The sequence below is a fragment of the Lissotriton vulgaris genome, chromosome 3_1 (assembly GCF_964263255.1).
Source record: "Lissotriton vulgaris chromosome 3_1, aLisVul1.2, whole genome shotgun sequence".
Taxonomy (NCBI): Eukaryota; Metazoa; Chordata; class Amphibia; order Caudata; family Salamandridae; genus Lissotriton; species Lissotriton vulgaris.
In genome coordinates, this window is record NC_141689.1 from 1,820,166,933 (window position 1) to 1,820,188,805 (window position 21,873).

The following is a 21,873-nucleotide window of genomic DNA, read 5'->3' on the forward strand; positions in this document are numbered from 1 at the left end:
CACACAGGAAATGGGGTGGTATAAAGTGTTAATGAAGGGTACCATAATCAAACTGACGAGAAGAGTATTTCCCCACACTACCTTTCTCGATCACATGGGGCGTGATTCACATAGGTAACCTTACACTTTTCTGTAATTTTTTTTTTTATGTTCACAAACTACGAGTTAATAGTAAGTGTACTGCTGCTGACACTCCACAGACGGGGCAGAGAATTATGCGCATACAAAGCTAGGACTGGTCTATCTTTATGTGCATAGCTCACTGCCCCAACTGCAGAGTCTCCAAAGTCGTAAACTTACTATTCACTTGTAGTTTGTGAATACCAAAAAACAAACTAAACTTACATAAAATAGTAACTTTACCTTTGTGAATCAGGCCCTTGGCCTGAAGGGTCACCGCTTCTTTGTAGATCAATATTTATTCAGATCATAAATTTGAGGTAGCATTTTTGATCAGTGGGGCCACCGGATAGCTTCTAAATTGAAAGGGAGGACAGATTCCCTGGAGGAGAATGTTAATGTACATTGGGTATGGATGCCTAGTGCATTATGGCTAATACTGAACATGTCTGATTTGGAGGTCTATTCCAGAGACTGTATGGGGTCATGAAGAAGCAGTTATGTTATGTTATGTTGTATGAATTTATAGCGAGCACAGCTACTCCAAGTAGTGTCCCGGCGTGAGCAAAGGGGGGATCATCTACAACAGCTAATTAAAAAGATATGTTTTTAGCAATTTTTTGAAGGTCAAGGGATCTTTGGTGTCACGAAGTGCAAGCGGAAGGGCATTACAGACCTGGGCGGCCTTAACAGCAATAGGGCAACTACTCAGCCGATGCAGAAAGAAACCTTAGCCAAAAGGAGTGCAGAAGAGCAAAGCACTCTTGTTGAGACATAAAAGGAGAAGCACTTTCGAAGATAGGCTTGACCCAGACCATAAAGGGCCTTGTGGGCAAGCACTAGAGATTTAAACTTAACCCGGCCGTCATGGTAAGCCAATAAAGAGAGCGTAGATGGACCCGCACACTGCTTCTTAGAGGGATCTCCAAAAGGAGCCGGGCAGGCACGTTTGGCACCACCTGTAATTTATTTAGAATGTAGGCTGGGATACCCATGTATAAGGCGTTAGCATAGTCCAGGCGAGAGAGGATAAGAGCGCGGACCACTGTTTCTTTTGCCGGGAGCAGCAGAAGAAACATCCTCAAAATTTTCAAAAGACCAAAACAGTTTCCCGAAAGTCTCTTCACCTGAGTGGAAGAGGATAAGTTATCCTCAAACCAAACACCTAGATTCTTCACCGGAGACCCAGTAGAAGAAGGAGGGGGGGAACCCCGGTGGCCACATAGAATCCCTGAAACCTGGAGGAAAGTTACCATACAAGAGGATTTCGGACTTATCCTCATTGCACTTAAGTTGAGCCTCCGCAAGCCACCTAAACACCGAAGACAGACACGACTGAAGGAAAATAACTGAGTCCTCATCTTTCCTCCAGGTGAAGAGGAGTTGGGTTTCGTCCACATAGTAGATCACCTTAGCCCCCAAGGCCTCGGCAGAATGACCAGCGGAGTGACATAGATGTTGTACCAGAGGGGGTTAAGGAACGATCCTTGTGGGACCCCATTGGCAACGGGTAGAGGGGCCGACGCGGCTGGAGGTGGCCAGACTTGTTGTGTACGACATTCCAAGAAGGAACTGATCCAGCCCCAGGCAGCCCCTGGTATCCCAATCTTTGAGAGATGATCTAGCAACAGGGAGTGTAGGACAGAATCAAATGCAGCCGATAGGTCGAGCAACACCAAAGCTGCTCTCCCGCCGGTGTCCAAACACTCATGAATAGCCTCCGAGATTTCCACCAGGGCGGATTCAGTGCTATAGGTGGACGAAACCCAGATTGTGCAAGATGTAGAACCTTAGCCTTCTCGACAAACTCAGTCAGTTGTCTGGTAACCACCTTCTCACAGAATTTGGCAAGACAAGGCAACAGCCAGATTGGACGATAGTTACCAGGCTACCAAGCAGTGATTTTAATAAAGCACAAGGAAGTTCTAACCCGACACATGAGATGAAGAATAGAATGACTAAAAGGCATTAGATCAGAGGTAGTGGACAGTGTTGTTCGCATCACCTTGTGCACTTTCTGGGTCTTAAGTAAATAACAAGCATTTGCAAAGCCAATAGGTCTCGGTTTTGAAGAGTTAAAGCTATTGGCGTTGTAAATGACTATGCCTTTTACCCATGTGTTATGGAGCGAAGTGGATCTATGTGGTGTGGTGTGGAGTCAAATTATATTTGAATAGTTATGGAATTGTGTGGAGTGGATTTGAGTAGTGCAATTATGTGGCAGGGTGTGCAGATGTTTTTTATGGATAGTAAATATGTGGTAATGGAAGTATGTGGAGTGGAATTGTGTGTTTGGCGTGTTAATTTTGTGGTACGTAGTGGAGTTTAATTATGCAGTGTGTTGAATTTTGTGGCATGATGTGGAGTTCTATGTGGTGTGTTGTGCAATTGTGTTGTTGGGTTGAATTATGTGTTTTTTTGTTGAATTATGGGGTGTTGGATGGAAATGTGTGGAGTTGAAATATGTGGCGGTGATCTGTCTGGTGTTGAGTGAAATTATGCTGATTGGAATTATATGGCATGATGTGGTGTACATTTATGTGGATTTTTGCTATGTCGTATAGAGTGGCTTTATGTGGGGAGTATTTATGTGCTATTGAATAGAGTGTAATTATGCAGAGTTATATTTCAGTACTGTTGCATTTCTTAGCATGCCCACGCTAGCCACTATGTACAGTAATGTCCAGGGGGTTGTTTCAATTGTTGGTGCAACTGAATGAATTAACCTCAGGGTCAGAATCGAATAGGATTAGGCCCCAGCGCCACATGAAAAGTGACCCCATTACAGAATGAGATACATGCTAAGCATGGCATTAGTTTGCAAATCAGGGCAGTTTTAAACTTGTAAAAACAAGTTTATAAGTGTTTTGCAATGTATGGGAGACTGCATGTATTCAGCATTGCTGCAGGTTTTGTTTGTAGTAATATAAGTGTTATTGATTAACAACTGGCCCAGCAGTAAAAACCAGCCCACCAAATGCTGACTTCTGACAAGAACCCTTCGGGTACTGCCATCTTGCCCTGTATGCCAGTCCGACGCTGCATGCAGGGATGAGAATTATGTTAAGTGCACAACCTGCACTTCACCCACGTCAGGATATTCCAAAGTGCACACAAGTCTGCTAGTTGCACCTGCTCCCACTGAATGCACACTTGTGTATAGTGGGTGTCCATCACTGCAGCCACCACATGTGTGGATGTACACACATGCCAGAGCTGCCCCCTTCCTCCTGAAGCCTGTGAGAAGTGCCTGAAGGGTCTGTCAGAGGAAGGCAGTGATCTGCAGAAGGCAGCATTGCTCAGGTGAGTTGCTGTGAAGCAGATATGACAAAGTAAATGTCATCTGCGACGTAATCCGTAGCGCAACTTGGAGACACATCAATGGGTGCCATAGTGTCCGGAGCCAGAAGGACTATGTTCATAGTATGAGCAGAATGACAAACATGGATGAGGATAGTCCCGCAGCTCCTAGGCAGAATGGTGAGGTATTAAATCACACACTTCATGAAAACACAGGCCCTACTTAATGCAATTAAGAGGGGAGGTTTTCCTTCGACGCTCCAGTGCAAGTGGTAATGGGAAAACAGCCAGTGAGGCTTTGCACAAACAGTGAAAGGGGCACACAAAGACACAAGCAGGAAACAATAACCACTGACGGGTGGGAGGTGGTGGTGGTGGTAGGGAGATGGCATGGGTAGATTAAGTGAACTTTATCCAATACATCTATGGTGCAGAAGCTGAATACAGGCAAACAGTAACATGGGCAGGCAGGAGACCAAGCAAAAATTAATCCCCCAAGTACCAGATAAATATAGCTTAAAGATACAGTACTTAGTCCCTGCTCCTTGGGATGAAATGAAAGACAAAAAGGAGGGATAAAGGGAAGGATTAACCCCTAGCAAGCATGAATTTTTAAAGGACTCTGAAACAAACACATGAAAAGCGGTGGGCAGTCTTTAAGCCCACAAAGAGAATAAAGCAGTTCTCAAAAGCTCAACCAAAAAAGATGCTGATAGTTTGGGTTTGAGAATATTTTGGGAAAACTAACTGAGGGAAGCAAGGAAATTCCAGCTTAAAGAGAATAACAACGTAAAAACCGGTGTAAATAAAAGTATAGAAGGAACACATTCAGATATTTGACTACAACGGCAAGTTCGCTGACCTTAGAAGGGAAGTCCTTTCCACCAATTAAATAGAGAAGTCACCAAACGTCCAGCTTCATGCTCCTTAATGCTGCTGCCACTCAATAATAATTTGTTGAGGTGGACGAGAAGAAATGGTATGTGGAAGCCTTCCTGAATTTCCTCCTAGTGTTGCCATTAATGTAAAGCTGTAAGTCGAGAAATTTTTAACCCTGTTTCCAAAGTTATGAGAAGGCACAAGGGCTGTGATTGTCCCACGGTTTGTAAAAATATGAGGAACAATATGGCATCCTAAAAAGGCCATTTAAAGAGACCCGGTAGTCAATAGTGTATCTAGGAAGTGAGCATAGCGGATACAATATGTTTTGATGCACAAATATGATAATATTCAATATAAACTCTTTCTGTTTATATGCCAAGTTTGATCTCTGTTTTTATGTTTATTTACCTTATACCCATCCCTTACACTTTCTTTCCTAATATGTCATGATTTAATGTAACATGATGGTTGTTTGCATTTTCTTATTCTATCACAATGAACATCTGAGTAAAATAATAAAACTGAAACTACTTCAATAGGTAGACACTTGATTTTTAGCTTCATATGTTCTAATATGCATTTCAAAATTGTGGTACAATGATCGTGTGTGCGAAAAATAATATATAAAAGATGAGTCACTTGGAGTGTTTGAAATGTAAGTTCCTACTCCTGCCACATGAACCAACTTGAATCTAGGGGCACTTCTTCCTAAGGGACTGGACCACCAAACTGAAGTTAGAATATAGATGTATCTAAAACCCATACGTGTAGCGCAATACAGCAATGTGCTCTCATTTCCCTCTTGTGGGTCCAGTGATGAAGGTATCAAACCTTCCATGGATAAAACTTCTGCACAGCCTTGCTCAGAGCTGCACCGTCAGTCCAGCTTGTAGATTTTTATAAAAGGATTGTGTTTGTACCACTCAGAGATTTGAATGGGCACAACAATAGAAATAGCTGTGGGCATGAGGTAGCAGAGTTTCATCCCTGTGTCTGCGCTGCTAGGAGCCTGGCTATTGCAAGAAAAATCCCTTTAAGAGACAAGAGACAGGGGTCAGTGTAGGCTAGATAAACGCCTAGGTGCATGGGATTATGTTTACGGTCACACGCAGACCCCTGATGTATTGTGGTCCACAAACAGTCCTATGAATTGAGATAATCGTGTAAGATACCACATTCTAAACAGGTGCTGCTTACAGTAAAAATACCGTAAAAAGATTCATTGACATCATAAACCAGTCAGTAACATCAATGGATGAGTACAGAGTGGAGACCACATCCTAGTTTGCTAATAATGCATTAATTAGCAATGTTAGCTTAAACATATTTTTTGGAAAAAAAAGTGACGTTTAGAAAAACATGCAGAAGCACAGAGCAAATCAAACTGTATTATATTACTATTCTGATGACTGGCCAAAAAGAGGAAAGTGGGCTGAAATTCACTTCATCACACTAGATTGTACTTTGGAGAAGACATGACAATTGGCAGGGTCTCATAGGTAACAGTGAAATAAAATGGGTTTCCTCTGTGATAATGTTTTCTTGTAATTACTTATTTTGTAATGATATATGGAGATAGTCAAAACATGTCTCAGGCTGTATAGGTACATATTTTTGAAAAATGAGCAACGACCCTGAATAATGTTTTGAATTTGAGAGTCATGTTATCTTATTGTTTTTCCCAACCTTACATTCATATTAATCATTCATATCGAATTACAGGAGATGAAAAATAAAGTTTCTTGATAATAATACGATGTTGATGAATTAAAAGGGCATATGCGAGTTTCTCCATTTGTTGAAAAGGGCATCCTTCTGTGAGATACACCACTGTGGTAAAATTCCGTTTTCTAACTCGCACAATTACTGACGTGTTTAGAATTAGTTAATTAATTCACTAGTTATAACTAATATGTACATTTGAATTATCAACAAGAGGGCTAAGGCCCTTAACCCAATATTCGAAGAAGGATTTGCACAAGGTAACCTTTTTCATTTCTCCTGAAGTAACTGGTGTTTCTCGTCTGATATATTCTGCCAATTCCAGAAGTTAAAATAATCAGAAAAGTATTAAGATATGTAACAACAGACCCCAATACATCCGGTTAGAAACTATGACCTGCTGTAGAGGAATCATTTTATGAAAACTGTGACATGATGCTTCTGGATGTGACGTCAAAGAAAGTTAGTTAATCTTGACCTCCCTGCTACTAATTATGCTGTGAAGGAGGTCTAGCACCGGCTACAAACCACAAACCTGCTATCCACTGCGAGCGCTGTGAGGGACTGAAAGAAATGTACTGGCATGGTCAGTGTCCCTCAACCTCTAGGTTGCTTAGCCATGCAGGACATCCTGAGGTAGGATTGAAAAGGGGACTAGAGGATGGAATTGTATTGCTGTGGGCTTAATGTTTTTATCAGTTAACTTGTAGCTCGCTTTGTTTTGCTACTCTATTTCATTGATGCGTCTATCCTAAAATTGTTAGGTCAGTTGAAGCATGTTATTAACATAAAGAAGAGCACCCTGGTTTCCCTTACAACTTCAATGTGTCCTATAGGGAACAGTTCAGAGGCCTTTTTAGTTCTGCAGATTACGGAATTGATTTATGCGATTCCAGTAATCATTCTGGGCCACATGTAGCAACCTATTTTGCATTCATGAATTGTGTGAATGGCTAAATTTGGCTATCTATGCATGCAAAATAGACTTTCAGGATGTATGAAAGGCTTTGGCAGTGCATTTTAGTTAAGCACAACTATTTGTGATTACCTAAAATTGTGATTCCAAATAAGGAATCGCACTTTGCAATTCCCTAAGCACACGTACCAAGCATTTCCTAAATGCAAACTGGGCATTTAGGAAATGCTATTTGCATCGACCCCAAGTTGATGGTAACCATGTGCAATATTTTTAAATGCCCAAAAAAGGCATTTTTCAAAATGCCATGTAGCTCACACATGCCCTTAGGCCAGGTGTATGTGTGCGCTATACACTGCACATTTTTTGGAGTGGGTGTACTTCAGGGGGGCCTTAGGCCCAAGGGCACCCTTAGTTTTGCATTTCCCAATTTGCAATTACCAATTAGGTAAACACAAAGTAGGTAATGCAAACCCATTCACACCTATGGGCCTTTAGATTCATAGGAACAAATGGAGTAGCATTTGCTAATAGCTATTCTCTAATTGCAACTCTGTAAGAATCGCTATTAGGGAATCGCTATTTTCTTGCATACCATTTTGCATTCCCTAAATAGCAATTTCCTAAAATTCACTATTTAGGGAATGCAAAACGGAACTTTGATAGGTGTGGCCCAGAGTTTTGTGATTGTGTCCCTAGAATCATAATTTTTTTCTAGAAAGACTTCTCTTTTAAGGCTTGTTTGACTTACCATATGATACATGTATTTTGCAAGTCACTTATTGAACAGTGTACTAATTTCGATATAGAAATCCCAGCATTAGTCTTCAGAGTTACACTGGAAGCAGATGGATATATACATCCTGTGGAGGACAATGTGTAATTAGGAAACGTTATATTAGATGACGGCTTGCTCGCTTGACCAAATTCTGTGATCCGCAGCAAACATTTTTACTTTAGTTTGTAAAATTTTTGTTGAAAGTCCAATATGAAAGCACCAATAAGTTATCAGTTTAGGACACCTGCTCCAGAAACAATCAACTCATATATGGTTTCACAAACTATAATGCCGCTCCTTATATAACCACAATATAGGACATATGTAAAGCCCTCATCAACCCATCCTGGCAGAATGCTAGCTTTTGCATATTGGAAGTATTTCTTTGCTTATTGTAGGCGTCTGTGGTATGAAGATGGCCACTTCTGGTATAAAGGTGCTGGCATAAGAGTGGTTATGTCTGGCCCTTGGTGAACATCCAAGGCTTGATGATGCTAATTCATGGGATAGTGCTGGCCTAAAAATAACAGCCCAAATTACAGACAAACTGCCAATTTCCCTGCCATGAGATGGTGATGCATGGATAAGTAAGCCAGAATCTACCCATGTGTCGCAGTAGTACTTGTGAACTGTTAACAAAACTGATAAATTGATATTTGTAGAGCAAACATTTATTTACTAAAAATGGAAAGCTGGTATTTCGAAATAGAAAATGTTGTCATTAACTGATAAGCATTACTTTAGGCCTGCATGGGGTCTATGTCATATTGGATACTTTCTCTGTTGTCTGTGGGTTGCGCCACAGACAGCTATCCCAAGTTGGAAACTCAATGTTGCAGCATTAGAGGACCATGGTTTTAAATCAGAATTAGTGGTTGTTACATATATTTATTTCTCTGAGAAGGAGGGAACAGCGTATATTCCATTAACAGAGTAGGAAGCCTTTACAGTTGTAATAAGAGGGCACTTCAACTCTGCTACAGTGCAAGACGGCTACAATTAATTACCCAGGGAGATTTACAAGAAACAGTTGCTCCTTAGTAATTTGGGGAGAGAGTTCATTCATGATCCTGCTTTTAAGAACCGGTTAAAGGATAAGAGAAAGTAACTGTTATCTTTATTTGAATGATTAAGGGGATATGATCATATTAAGTATCTTACTAAAATCCATGAAAAAAGGGAGAAGGCAGAGAGATTGTTGGCTTGGCTTATTGACCTGACTAAAAAGGAGGTGGCGATCCTGGGCATTAAGGATGCTGTGGGAGACTTAGTGCACTCACAGACAATAATGAAGGATTTTGACCATACTATAATGTCCTTTATTCCTCAAGAGGGGGATCCTCCACCAACAGTATTACAAGACTATCTTTCCAATTCTCCCCTTTCACAGTTATCCGAGGCAGAGGCATTAGCTTCAGACATCCTGATACAGGAAGTAAGGACTGTCATAAAAGAGTTGGGCAGAGGTAAGACACCTGGGTCAGTTGGGTTACCCATTACATTTCATGTAAACTGTGTGGATACCCTGGCCCCTAAACTGACTGAACTGTTTAATGTCACTAGAGATGAGGATTGCCTATCTCCCTAGTATGAGAGAGGCACTTGTATTTCTTCCCAAGAAAGAAGGGGGCCCTACACAGGACTCCTTGATAGACCACTTTCGATTCTCAATGTCGTCTATAGAATTATGAGTAAAATATTGGCAAACAAACTACTCCTTACAGCAAGTCATCTGACCCACTCAGACCAGATCGGGTTTAATCCAAAATAAAGGATGATGCCCAATGTTAGGAGGCTGGTGCAAGTTCATAATTACACACTTGTCCTCTCAATAGATATAAAAAGAGGTTCAACTCCCTCAACTGGGAGTATCTCTGTGCTGTAATGATGAAAACAGGACTGGGTTGGGGCTTCTAATAATTTACAAAGCTGTTGTACGCTTCTCGAATTGCTGACTTCTGAGTGCTTCGTTATTGAGATGGGAGCAAGGCAGGGTTGCCCCTTGCCGATGGTCCTATTTGCTTTCACAGTGGAGACTTTGACCTACACTGTCAGAAAAGGTAAAAGCTACCAGGGCATCTGAATTGATAATGGCCTCGTATATAACTCAATTAACTGATGATATGCTCCAGTCCCTCTGGGGCGAATGTGAGGGAGTAAAAAGAGCTGTGAGAAATTGGGTTAATGTTTAAATGTGGTGTGAGCCCTGGTCAAGCAGCAACCACAATTCTTGTCAGGGTGAGGCTCAATCCAACCCTAAATTAACCTGCTCAACCCTGTGTATCTTGGCACAGAGCAGTCGGGATTAACTTAGGGGCAATGTGTAAAGAATTTGTGCAACGCTTAAACCAGTAATAATGAGAAAAGCAGAAAATAATGCAATAAATAAAACAAGTCTAAAATTGTGAAAATATAACCAGAAGAACTGAAGTTATTAATTTTAAAAGATTTTAGTGAAAACAGCACCAAAAAGCACAAAGCATCAACTCAAGATATCTGGTTGTGCTGGACCTGGTCAAAATCACACTTTCAGGTAATCCGCAATGGAGCATAGTCCTGCTGAAGTTTACCTTCTCGAATCAGTGCCAAGAGTCTCGTTTGTTGTGGATCGGGCCGTGAGGGCAGGGAGAGCGTTGCGGGAGGCTGCCAGCATAGTACTAAAATCCTGTCATGGCGAGCGTCGCTTGAGCTTTGTGTTGGCATCCACGCAAGCAGTCGATGTTGTAGTGTGAAGGGGCGGCTGCCAGAGCTTGATGCTGAGTCATGGTGCGAGTGGCGAGATCTTGGTGTGAACGTGTCATTTCGCGATCACGAAGAGCCCAAAACCTTAAATATAAAGCTGTCTGAGCCACACCAAGGGTCCAGGACCTGGGGGACACCACTTGCGGGTCAGGAATTCACTTCAGCCGGGGCTAGGGTCTGGTGCTGGGGAAATCTTTAATGTCCCTAAGGCTCAGTCAGGTGGACAGCAGACTAGCCCTTGGAGTCACTCTGGAGTCCTGGGTGCAAGGTCCAGTTCTCCTCTCACTTAGGCAAGAGGGCAGGAGGCAGCAGGTCAGCACTGCAAGGCAGCAGTTCCCGAAAAGCAGCAGTCCAGATGAGTGGCCGTCATTTCAGCAGCACAGCAGTCCTCCTTCTTGCTGGAGTATCCACGGGTCCTAAAGTGTACTTAAGATTTGGTGTCTGAGGTCTAGTATTTATACAGAGTTGTATGTCTGAATTGGTAAGAAGCTTCTAGAGGTATGCTTTGAATGGCCTAGGTGACCTTCCTTCCTGGCTCCAGACTAACTAAATGGAGTATGCAGCCCTTGTGTGGAGACAGGGCACAGACTATTCAGGTGTAAGTGAGGCTGGGCCCAGCTCCTCCCTCCCTTCCTGCCAGTGATGAACCATCCAGTCATACCTAAGCACCCTATTGTGTGGCTGTCTAGGAGGCATACACAAAGCCCAACTGTCTCTCACACCCAGTCATGTGACCCAGAGACATGCTGCAGGTACCAAATGGCTAAGGAAAAACAATGACAAGTGTCATTTTCAAAACTGTAATTTAAAATCTGACTTCACCATAAGTTTGAATTTTTGTTTGCAATTCCAGAGACACCAAGCTTGAAGGGGTTACCTGTTCCTATTTGGAAATTAAACTTGTAAAATGTAATAAGGTAACTCTAATGTTTTCCTATGGGAGAGGTAGGTCTTCCAATATTGAAAAACGAATTTAAGAGTTTTCACTACCAGGACATGTGAAGCTTAAAAGTTCATAACCTACTTTTTAAATACATTGCACCCTGCCCCTTCTGCTGCCCAGGGCATACCCTAGGGGTGACCTATATGTATTAAAAATGAAGGTTTGGGCCTGTAAAAAGGTTTATTTTGCCAGACCGAAATGGAAGTTTACAACTGTACACACACAGGCTGCAATGGCATGCCTGAGACATGTTTAAAGTGCTACTTAAGCAGGTGGAACAATTAGTGCTGCAGGTCCGCTGATAGCATATAATTTACAGGCCCTGGGCCCAGGGAGGGCCACATTAGTAGGGACTTATAAGTAAATTCAACACAGCAATTGGGTATAAGTCAATCCTACCATGTTTTAAGGTGAGATCCCAAGTAGTTTAACACTGGTTTGCAATGGTAAAGTGCACAGAGCCCTAAAGCCAGAAAATACGAAACCAGAAAAAAACTGGAGGTTTGAAGGCAAAATGTTAGGGGAAATCCATGCAAAAGAATGCCAGGTCTAACATGGGAAAAGTTGGCCCTTGATGCTTTTGGAGTGGTATTGGGGATACAGGTGAAATGGGACAAGTCCAGTGGGTATATAGTGCAATGACAGATAACTTATGAGAGACCGCTAGAACTGGGGAATAGACTACAGTGGCAACCAGTCTCTATAACACACCTGTGTCTGTATATTTAGGATCGAAGAGTTGTTGTTGTTGGAGGCTAATATAGGGGCGACTAACACCTCTCTTAGGCAGTCAATCAAGTTCTAGTTAAGGTTTCTCCTCTCGGATGTATGGTATACATGGAGTTCTCGAAAATGTTTCTTCTTCCTAGACTCTTGTTTTACTTTGTTGCCCGGTCTTAATGAATTCCCAAGAGGATCTTTCAGGAGCTAGACATCATGCTCACAGAATTGATCTGGGGAAAGAACAAACCCAGGGTATCACTGGCTAAACTTCACATTCTTGTTGATGAGGGAGGATTAGCTGTCTCGGATCTGGAGCTCTTCTTCCTGGCAGCCCAATTATAGTGAGTGCCGTAATGAATTTTGTAATACTTAAACCCTGTAGAAAGGGGGCTCACAACCACCCCCCATGATACCGTCATGTGGTTGCTGATTAATGCTACTGCAAAGCCATGAATGGGCAACAAAGATGTCCTTCTACATCCCTACGATATGTGTGGACAAGAGCATTACAGAGAAAGTATACTAAACTTCCATATGCACATTACATTCCCATGCTGCCCCTTACTGCCCTGCCACATCGTGGGGATTGGTGCGATCTGAAAATGTGGCGGGAGAAAAGCCTCATCCATCTGTACAATCTTTATGTTGGAGGAGTTATTGTTGGCTTTGCAGACCTGAGTGGAGAGTATGACTTGCCAGATAGCCATTTTCTGACGCATGGGATAATAAGGGATACACTCCGTGATTAGTGGTGCATGCACTCGGTGAAATCAGCGACTCATGCTTGAATACGTAACTTATACAATCTGCACGGTAGACGCAAGGCAATTTAGATCACTAATTCAGCAATCCAAGGTTGAACTAACAACACTATATAACAAGTGGATAGATGACTATTGGCCTATTTAGATTTCAGCAGACAGGTTACTCTGCTATAACGATGACGGATAACTCACTCACATAAATATAAATCCCATAAAATCCTATAGGATTCGTATTTGGGAGGACGGAATATCGGGTATCGTAGTGACAGAGTGACTTAGTCTCTCCCCTAAGTGAGTGAGACTGGTTGAAAATTCTACAGTACACTCTCAATGTTTCACAGAACTCTGGGTGCAAATTGCTTCAATATTCTCACCTGCATCCTGCATTGAGAATATATTATCTCCAGAAGATTCAATAGCATGTTCCCTAAAGTGCACTCCGGATGTAAGGAGGTGGGGGTATAATTCCTACTCGTGGTGTGGAGTTGTTCAAAGTGGGCTAACTACTGGAACACGGTATTTTAGTTTGTTAACAAAGTCACAGATAGGTCTGTCCCATATACTCCTGCGGTCTGCCTATGGAGTTTATTTCAATGAACTATAGCCAATACTGTGTCCAGAAGATTTATAGATCTGGTGCTCGTGTTGGCCAAACGACAAATATGAATGAGCTAGAAGAGTGCAGCTGGTCCTAACATCTCGAAATGGTATAGTAAGGTCTCCAGTGGGCTGAGTGTGAGGAGGATGTGCTGCAGAAAGAGGTCAAGCGGGGGATCGAACAGCTGGAGGTGGCGCAAGCCTTGGGTGTTATTGAGATGACAATGTCAACAATTGACAGTAATGGCAATCTGTATATTCCTGCTGATCACGAGGACTGAAATGTGTGCTTGCCCCCCTGCTAGAGATGTGACCACAGTATGGTACTGCATCCTAACTCACCTTCTCCACTCTACGATTACATGTACTTCTGTTGTTAACATCTAGTCCCCATGCAACCCACTAGTGCGATACTGTTATAATAGCTGTTTGTTGTAGCTCCAAAGAGTAATGTGTGCCCAGCAGACATGTTTCCTGGAAGTTTAATGGATCGAGTGTACCATCAATGCAATTTCAGCGTTCAGTCTTGAACTAGAGGTAGTTCTATTGAGCTGGATATTACTGATCTGGGGACTCTTTTTTTTTTGTTTTCACTTCGTTATTGTTGTATTCCATTATACTTGCCTCAGTAAGTATCGGTTACTGCTCATGAATAACTGCACCGTCATTTGATCTCTGTACTTTTTCGTTTAGTTCTATTATCTACTTAATAAAATTGTGTTAAAAAAAACTAATTAGCTATAGTTTGAGGATACCGAGTTTATTTCTCCAGGATGAAAACCTGACAGGCTGATTTGTGCAGGCAAAATTATTGTATTTCCCAATATATATCCATCAAAGCAGATATCGGAGTAATTAGCACTATCTCTTTAGGAAACCCTAGCCTACAGCTGTATTGTGAACATGTCGAGTCTCTCTAACGGCAGCAAACAATGAGGCGCGAGCCAGTATAATCTGTTTTAAACTAATGGACTGACTGAGATTGCAGTTTCTGAGCATCCTTTTTCTCAACGCTTCTTCTTCCAAGAGCATTCTCACTAATAACCTACTGTGCGAGAATACACTTAGAAGAGGCTGTATGAAAAAGAAAGGTATATTGAATTGTAGATAGATGCTATTGTAAATGGGAAGCCTTCTCGAAACAGCTTTTTCTGAACAGTTTATAACATCTATGGAGTTCAGAATTTATTTTTGGCTATTTGTGATGTAAAATGTACAGTCTTGATACCATCTCCTCAAAATTATTATATGGTGGGGAATCTGCACCCTTTTTTATTCTGGAATATCAGAAATTTAAAGTTTCATCTGTTATGTGATAATGAAGAACATCATTTACAACTGCAACCTAAAAAATAAATGCACTTTACGCACACCTCGGACCCACCCTGGATCTCCTGAAACGGACAATTTGCAGGAAGAGTAGAGAGAGCACCAACTGTTTTGGGTACTGTCCACACAGACAGTGATACAGCTCAGGCACCACTGGTGAAAGTGGCCAACTCTTCTGGTGGAAGTGGGTGGTGGCTTTATATGAAAAGTTCTGGCAGCCTGCACTTAGGTATGTACAAATTTAGCATTTCCTGCGGATAGAACTGCAAAAGAACTGAACATCTCACTGAGAGAAGCTGGTGTATGAGGAAGGGCTCTGGCTAGAGTGGAGGACATCATTTAATGGCTTAGGATGCATTTCATGCAATTAATCTTTTATGGTATTCCCCTTTTCAAGTAATGGTGAAGACACCAAAACTATAGCAGAATGAAGAGCATTCTATGTTCACTCCCACTGAAAACAGAATTAAGATGGGCGGGTATGTGACATGAATGTTATGACACAAACAAGTAAATACTGGTTGATGTCAATCAAAGCATTCAAAAATATAAAAATGTTTTTGCTGAACGATTAACTGCATACTTATTTACTTAAGTGGACATTCGGTCGAATTGAAGTCTCTTGTTCGATTGAAAACGTATAGATGTTTCCCACACACATCACTACTGCAATAACTTTCTTTCTCAAGCACCGAGGCACAATTTTCCTTGAAACCATGCACTTGAAATCACTGTCTGCATTTATTGGCAATACATGCCTTTGATTGCTGGCATTCAACCTCAGCTGAGCCATTTCACAGTCACTGCGCAGCACGGATGCTTCTGCCTCATTTACAGCTCCTGAACACGATTCAGACGATCAACCGCAACATTAGTCCAGGAGATCACGAGCTAATGCTTTCTGACAAGTGCTGCTGTAGCGCAGGCACAGTCGGGCTGGGCGGAAGCATTTAAGGAAAGCAATGGAGCCAGCAAGAGCGAAGGCGCGTGGCGGGGAGATGAGTGGTTGTGTCTCTTAATACCGCAGACACTTTCGAAATCACAACAGCCCTTATTTGTTTTAAGCATACCAGCATACATGCTGGGAGGGAAGGAAAGCCTTCACTTGGAAAATTCTTGGTTGAGCACTGCAAGCGCTACCGTTAGTCCTACTCCTAAGGAGAGCAGTGAGGACTAAATTAATTGATAGGGCTGCATCACAAAATATTTTTGCATTATGCGATTTTATGTCCTTAGTAGTAAAAATCAAGAGAGTGCTTGCTCTAAACACTTTTCACCACAATGTTATGAAAACAGGATTCTAAAGGTGGTAATGTGACAAAAAATATTTGAGCATCAGCCTGGGACACACTTTGCTGTAATAAGTGTAGAATATCATGTACAATTTAAGCTATTATTTGGTGTGAGAAAATGTTGATGTTCTGCTCATTTTAAAGGTTAACGTTTTTTAAAAATAACTATTGTGTGACATTGTCTTGTGGTGATGATGTGTTCTCTTGTTTTTGCCAGCTGTATTTTTGTGCTTTATTGAAGTTGGAATAGTAATTTGTACCCCTCCACTAGCCAACACTTTCCCTACAGTTACACTCACTGGAGTGGGAATAGTAATTTCTACCGCTCCTCTATCCAACACTTTCCCTACTGTTGCACTCACTGGAGTTGGACTAGTAAATTCTACCCCTTTGCCTTTCCAACACTTTCCCTACTTTTGCACTCACTGGAGTTGGAATAGTAATTCTTACCCCTCCCCTATCCAACACTTTCCCTACTGTTACACTCACTGGAGTCAGAGTAGTAATTTCTACCCCTCGGCTATCCAACACATTCCCTATGGTTGCACTCACTGGAGTGGGAAATTTAAGTTTGAAGATTTTTAAATAGTTTAACACCTTGGCTGCTAGGTGTTTTCCCCTCCTATGCTGACTTTTCATCATTCTCACTATTCATGACGAGCTCAGCTCGTCATCAGCACAGCTCAACCGTGCATCATGACGAGCTGAGCTCGTCATGAGCATGGAAAGGGTTAATGTTTTAATTTATAATAGAATGTTTTTTAATTAGATGGTATGTTATTGGTACACACACACACAAACATATCTATATAGATATATTTATTGGGTGGTGGAGGCAGCATTCAAACAGCTGAGCCCCGCACCATGAGGAAGGCTCTTCTCTACCTGGGATTTTTACTATGCGTATGTGCATCCTACAGACACGCGTATAGCCCAAAGGAGCCTTGCGAGACCTGCAAGAAACTGGTGGAGAGCTTTCACAAGGGATTGGAAGATAATGCAAAAAAGAATTTTGGTGGTGGTAACACGGCATGGGAAGAAAAGACCTTGTCAACGTATGAAATCAGTGAAATTCGCCTTGTTGAGATTATAGAAAAACTGTGCAACAGCAGTGACTTTGAATGCAACCACATGGTAGAGGAGCATGAAGAGCAAATAGAGAAATGGTGGTTTAAGATGAAGAAAAAACATTCTGATTTATTGAAGTGGTTTTGTATTGATACAATTGAAGTTTGCGGTCCTTCTGGAACTTATGGACCAGACTGCCTCGCCTGTCTCGGTGGATCAGAAAGACCCTGCCATGGCAACGGGTTCTGTAAAGGAGATGGCACAAGAAGTGGTGATGGATCCTGCAGTTGTAAAGTGGAATACACTGGACCGTTTTGTTTAGAATGTGCAGATGGATACTACAGCACGGAAAAGAAAGACACCCATGCCTTTTGTACAGCTTGCCATCAGGCTTGCAAAACATGCACAGGAGCAACAAACAATGACTGCCAGATTTGTAAAGAGGGATGGACAAAGAGTAATGAGGAAGCATGTGTAGATGTGAAAGAATGTGCTGTGGAAGATCCGCCTTGCAAAGATAACGAGTACTGCCTAAACAACGAGGGCTCTTATAGTTGCAAAGCATGCGATCAAAGCTGCACAGGCTGTACTGGTGGGGGACCTGATGAATGCAAAAACTGTACTTCTGGATATGCACTAGAAGAAGATACATGCACAGATATAAATGAATGTGGAACTGGAGAGAAACTATGTTTCAGAGAAAACGAAGCCTGTATCAACACTCCAGGAAGTTATAAATGCACCTGTTCTGAAGGCTTTGAGGATAAAGATGGAGAATGTACACAGAACGAAGCTGAAGTTGTGGAAGCTCAGCCTGGGGAACTACATACAGACCCTGAAGACTCCAAGAACCAACACGAGGACCTTTGACCTATATTCATTATTTATTAAGAACATTCACTTGAATACTGTAATAAGTTATTTGGACAAAAAAACCTCTCTTGGACTTGAAACAGTAAACTGTGGAGTTTGTGTTAAATTGGCCAGATGTGATTATCAACGCTGTCGTCAATTGAAATTGACGTGATACTTGCAGTTGCATTCCTTCTTTGTTCACATAAATTAGATGCATATATTTTGATACAATTGTTTGTAATAAACTGGATTATGATGGAGTGAATATACAAGACTGCTACATTTTATCAAGCTGAAGTAAACTTTTTTCTTAACATATTTTAATTTTTTTTATAATTTTAAAATAAATTAAAATTGATGGTTTATTAATTGTTTTATAGTAAATACATATTAATTATTATGTATGTATGTTTAACTTTTTTAAATTAACTTTGATTATATTTGTTTTCATTTATATTAAATCTACTTATTTTTTTTATATTAATTTTATATTTAACATATATATTATTTATTATTTCATTATATATATATATATATATATATATATATATATATATATATATATATATAGCCCTACTCCACATTATTTTGGATGTCCTGAACGCTTCCCTAACAGAAGCGATTGTCCCAAATGAATGGAAGCACGCAATGGTGGTACCATTACTAAAAAAGGCCAACGCAGACCCCAATAACCCTTCCAATTTCCGCCCTATTTCTTTGCTCTCTTGCTTTTCCAAGATTCTGGAGAAACATGTTAATTCTTTGCTTAACTCCTTTGTTGAATCCACCAATTTTCTTCATGGTTCTCAGTCCGGGTTCAGGGCTGGTTTCACCACGGAAACAACTCTCCTTGGCGTGTCAGAAACCATCAGACGCCAAGTGGATAATGGTGAGACGGTGGCACTCATCCTGCTTGACTTGAGTGCCGCTTTTGACACCGTCTCCCATTCCATCTTATTGTCCACCCTGGAGGCATTCGGTGTCGGTGGTACCGCCCTGGCCTGGATCGCTAATTTTCTTTCTGATCGCACGTTTCAAGTCTTTTCTTCCACATCTGTTTCATCTATTCTCCCTTCCTCTCACGGTGTTCCCCAAGGGTCTATCCTTAGCCCCCTTTTCTTTAACCTGTATGTGAGGCCTCTTGCTTTCCTGGCGGAACAGGCTGGCCTCACAATTTATTCCTACGCTGATGACACTCAAGTCATCTACTCTCTTTCCACCAATAAAAACCTCCCCTCTTCCTCTCTCCAAGTTGGATTGAAACATATTTCGGACTGGATGCTGAAGCACAAACTAAAACTTAACGGGGACAAAACAGAGCTGCTCCTGTTTGGCCCAGACACCTCTCTCTGGGGCCCACACCATTGGCCTCCGGAGATGGGTCCCCTACCCATTCCATCTGTGTCTGCCCGCAATCTTGGTGTGATCTTCGACAACCAACTTACTTTCAAACAACACGCTGTGAAAGTCTCAGCCATCTGTACCACCATCATCAGGTGGCTGAGAAAGATCACCTGGATGCTGCCTGCGGACACCTTGAGGACTGTAGTCCAGGCTCTTGTCATCTCACGCCTGGACTATGGAAACATCCTGTTCCTAGGTGCCGCTAAAGAGGTAATTAAGAAGTACCAGGTGGTACAGAATATGGCTGTCCGCCTGATCTGTCACCTTCCTGCCAGATCCTCGGTCGCTCACCATATGCGGAATCTGCACTGGCTGCGGATTGAAAGCAGAGTCAACTTCAAAGCACTCTGCTACATGCACAAAATCATGACTGGTAGAGCCCCTCGATATCTCTCTGCTCTGGTGCAGCAATATATCCCCCCCCGATCACTCAGGTCCTCGACGCAGAATAAATTTAAGATTCCGCGCACCAACAGAGCCAAGATGGGAGGACGTTCGTTTTCCCTGCTGGCCCCATCCTTATGGAATTCTCTTCCTCAATCTCTGCGCACTGAATTGTGCTTTCTGAAATTCCGTAAGGGAATAAAAACTTGGCTCTTTAACAACTAATATTTTGATCTTATGCTCCTCCCTCCCTCTCACCGTTCAGTTTGCCCTAGCGCCGGGAAACCTCCGGGTAGCTGCGCGCTCAATAAATGTAATTATAAATAAATAAATAAATATATATATATATATATATATATATATATATATATATATATATACACGAACAGGTTGCCCTCTGTGGAAAAGCACACCCCGGGAAGTTCACCTCCTTCGTGAGTGCAGAAGATGAGCCAGCCTCTCCCTCCAGACACACGCCAAACATGTTTCGGACGGTAAACGTCCTTGATCACTGGCAACAAATGACGCACAGCAGCAGGTGGTGGGATACAAGCCTCATTTATTTGATAAGTTCCCGCCCCAGATACAGCGGATCCTGGGCTATCTGACACGGTAACCCGGCAGGACCGGGTGGTACCCAACTGTGAGTGACGTCGGTACTGGTAGAGGAGCCAGTTTTTAACTTCAACCAACCCACTGGGGTGAACATTAATTATACGGATGGCAGACAGCAGCACCTACATGGATTTTTGTTCAGCTGGACTGTGTTAACCAGAATGCAATTTGGCATACGCCTATCGAGCGTGACCTCAACGCCCACTGGGGCGTCCAGTCCGAACTACAAAAGCCATGTCCTTCCCAGAACGGAATCAAGCATCCAAGGACCGGACCGGTTTCGAGGTAACACCTCTCATCAGACTGGACTGTTCCCATGGGGTACAGGATCAGAGCTGATTTGCATATCGCCATTGTCTAATCCAGGGTGGTGTGGAGTGCAAAAAAACGATGGATTTGGGCCCAGATCTTCGGACTGGGGTGAATGTGTGATATTGATCCACATTCGGTCCATCACCTGTTTTGTTTGCAAATTCCGCCCTGGGTGCGCTGGGGATGCTCAGACGTGGGTCCCAGGCACTCCACACCACTGGAGTCAAGCTAGCCGGGCTGATGAGAGGTGTTACCTCGAAACCGGTCCGGTCCTCGGATGCTTGATTCCGTTCTGGGAAGGACATGGCTTTTGTAGTTCGGACTGGACTGTTCCCATGGGGCACAGGGTCAGAGCTGATTTGCATATCGCCATTGTCTAACCCAGGGAGGTGTGGAGTGCAAAAAAACGATGGATTTGGGCCCAGATCTTCGGACTGGGGTGAATGTGGGACATTGATCCACATTCGGTCCATCACCTGTTTTGTTTGCAAATCACGTAGTGTAGCAGCTAAATCAACACCATCCTCAGATACTTTGATAAAGCAATTTTACATGCTAAAAAGCATATAACCAATTCACAAAAGTGAACTTTTTCAATGAAAACATTAGGCAATGAGAGAGGTGATGATTTTGGGTCCCCCCTAACCTAGGGGGAGGACCAAGCACATGCCTTGAACACAAAGATCATAAACAAAAAGCACATCTTGTTGAACTTTGGTGGTGGTCCCATCCTCTTAGGACCACCCCAAACACAGTTATTGGCAAAAAAACAATCCCAATCAAAAGTCCTGCAAAGCATTATGGGACGAGATTAGCAGTGGGCAGTGAATATTATAGTATCCAATATCAAAATAATTCTACAAAAAGCTGCAGTTCACCTAGTCGTTACTAGATGTCCCTCACGAGTCAAATGCAAAAGCATTAAAACGCTTTCATCAAGCATTTGCATTTGACTTGTGAGGGACATCTAGTAACGACTAGTTAAACTGCAGCTCTTTGTAGAATTATTTTGATATTGGATACTATAATATTCATGCACATATCACTGTGGCTGACATCCAGCAGTCAATCTCTAGTCACTGCCATGACCTGAGTTGTGGGGTTATCAGATCTGGAGTCACTCCTGC

The 21,873-nt window shown here is 42.2% G+C and overlaps 1 protein-coding gene and 1 pseudogene across 2 annotated transcripts in view; one reads left to right on the top strand and one right to left on the bottom strand.

Annotated features, from left to right (window-relative positions):
- Positions 1 to 21,873, bottom strand: part of TTC29 (tetratricopeptide repeat domain 29) — a 1,168,725-nt gene that overhangs the window by 438,136 nt on the left and 708,716 nt on the right. The gene's annotated exons all lie outside the window — the stretch shown is intronic.
- On the top strand, positions 16,938 to 18,292 carry LOC147728494 (cysteine-rich with EGF-like domain protein 2-A pseudogene; annotated as a pseudogene).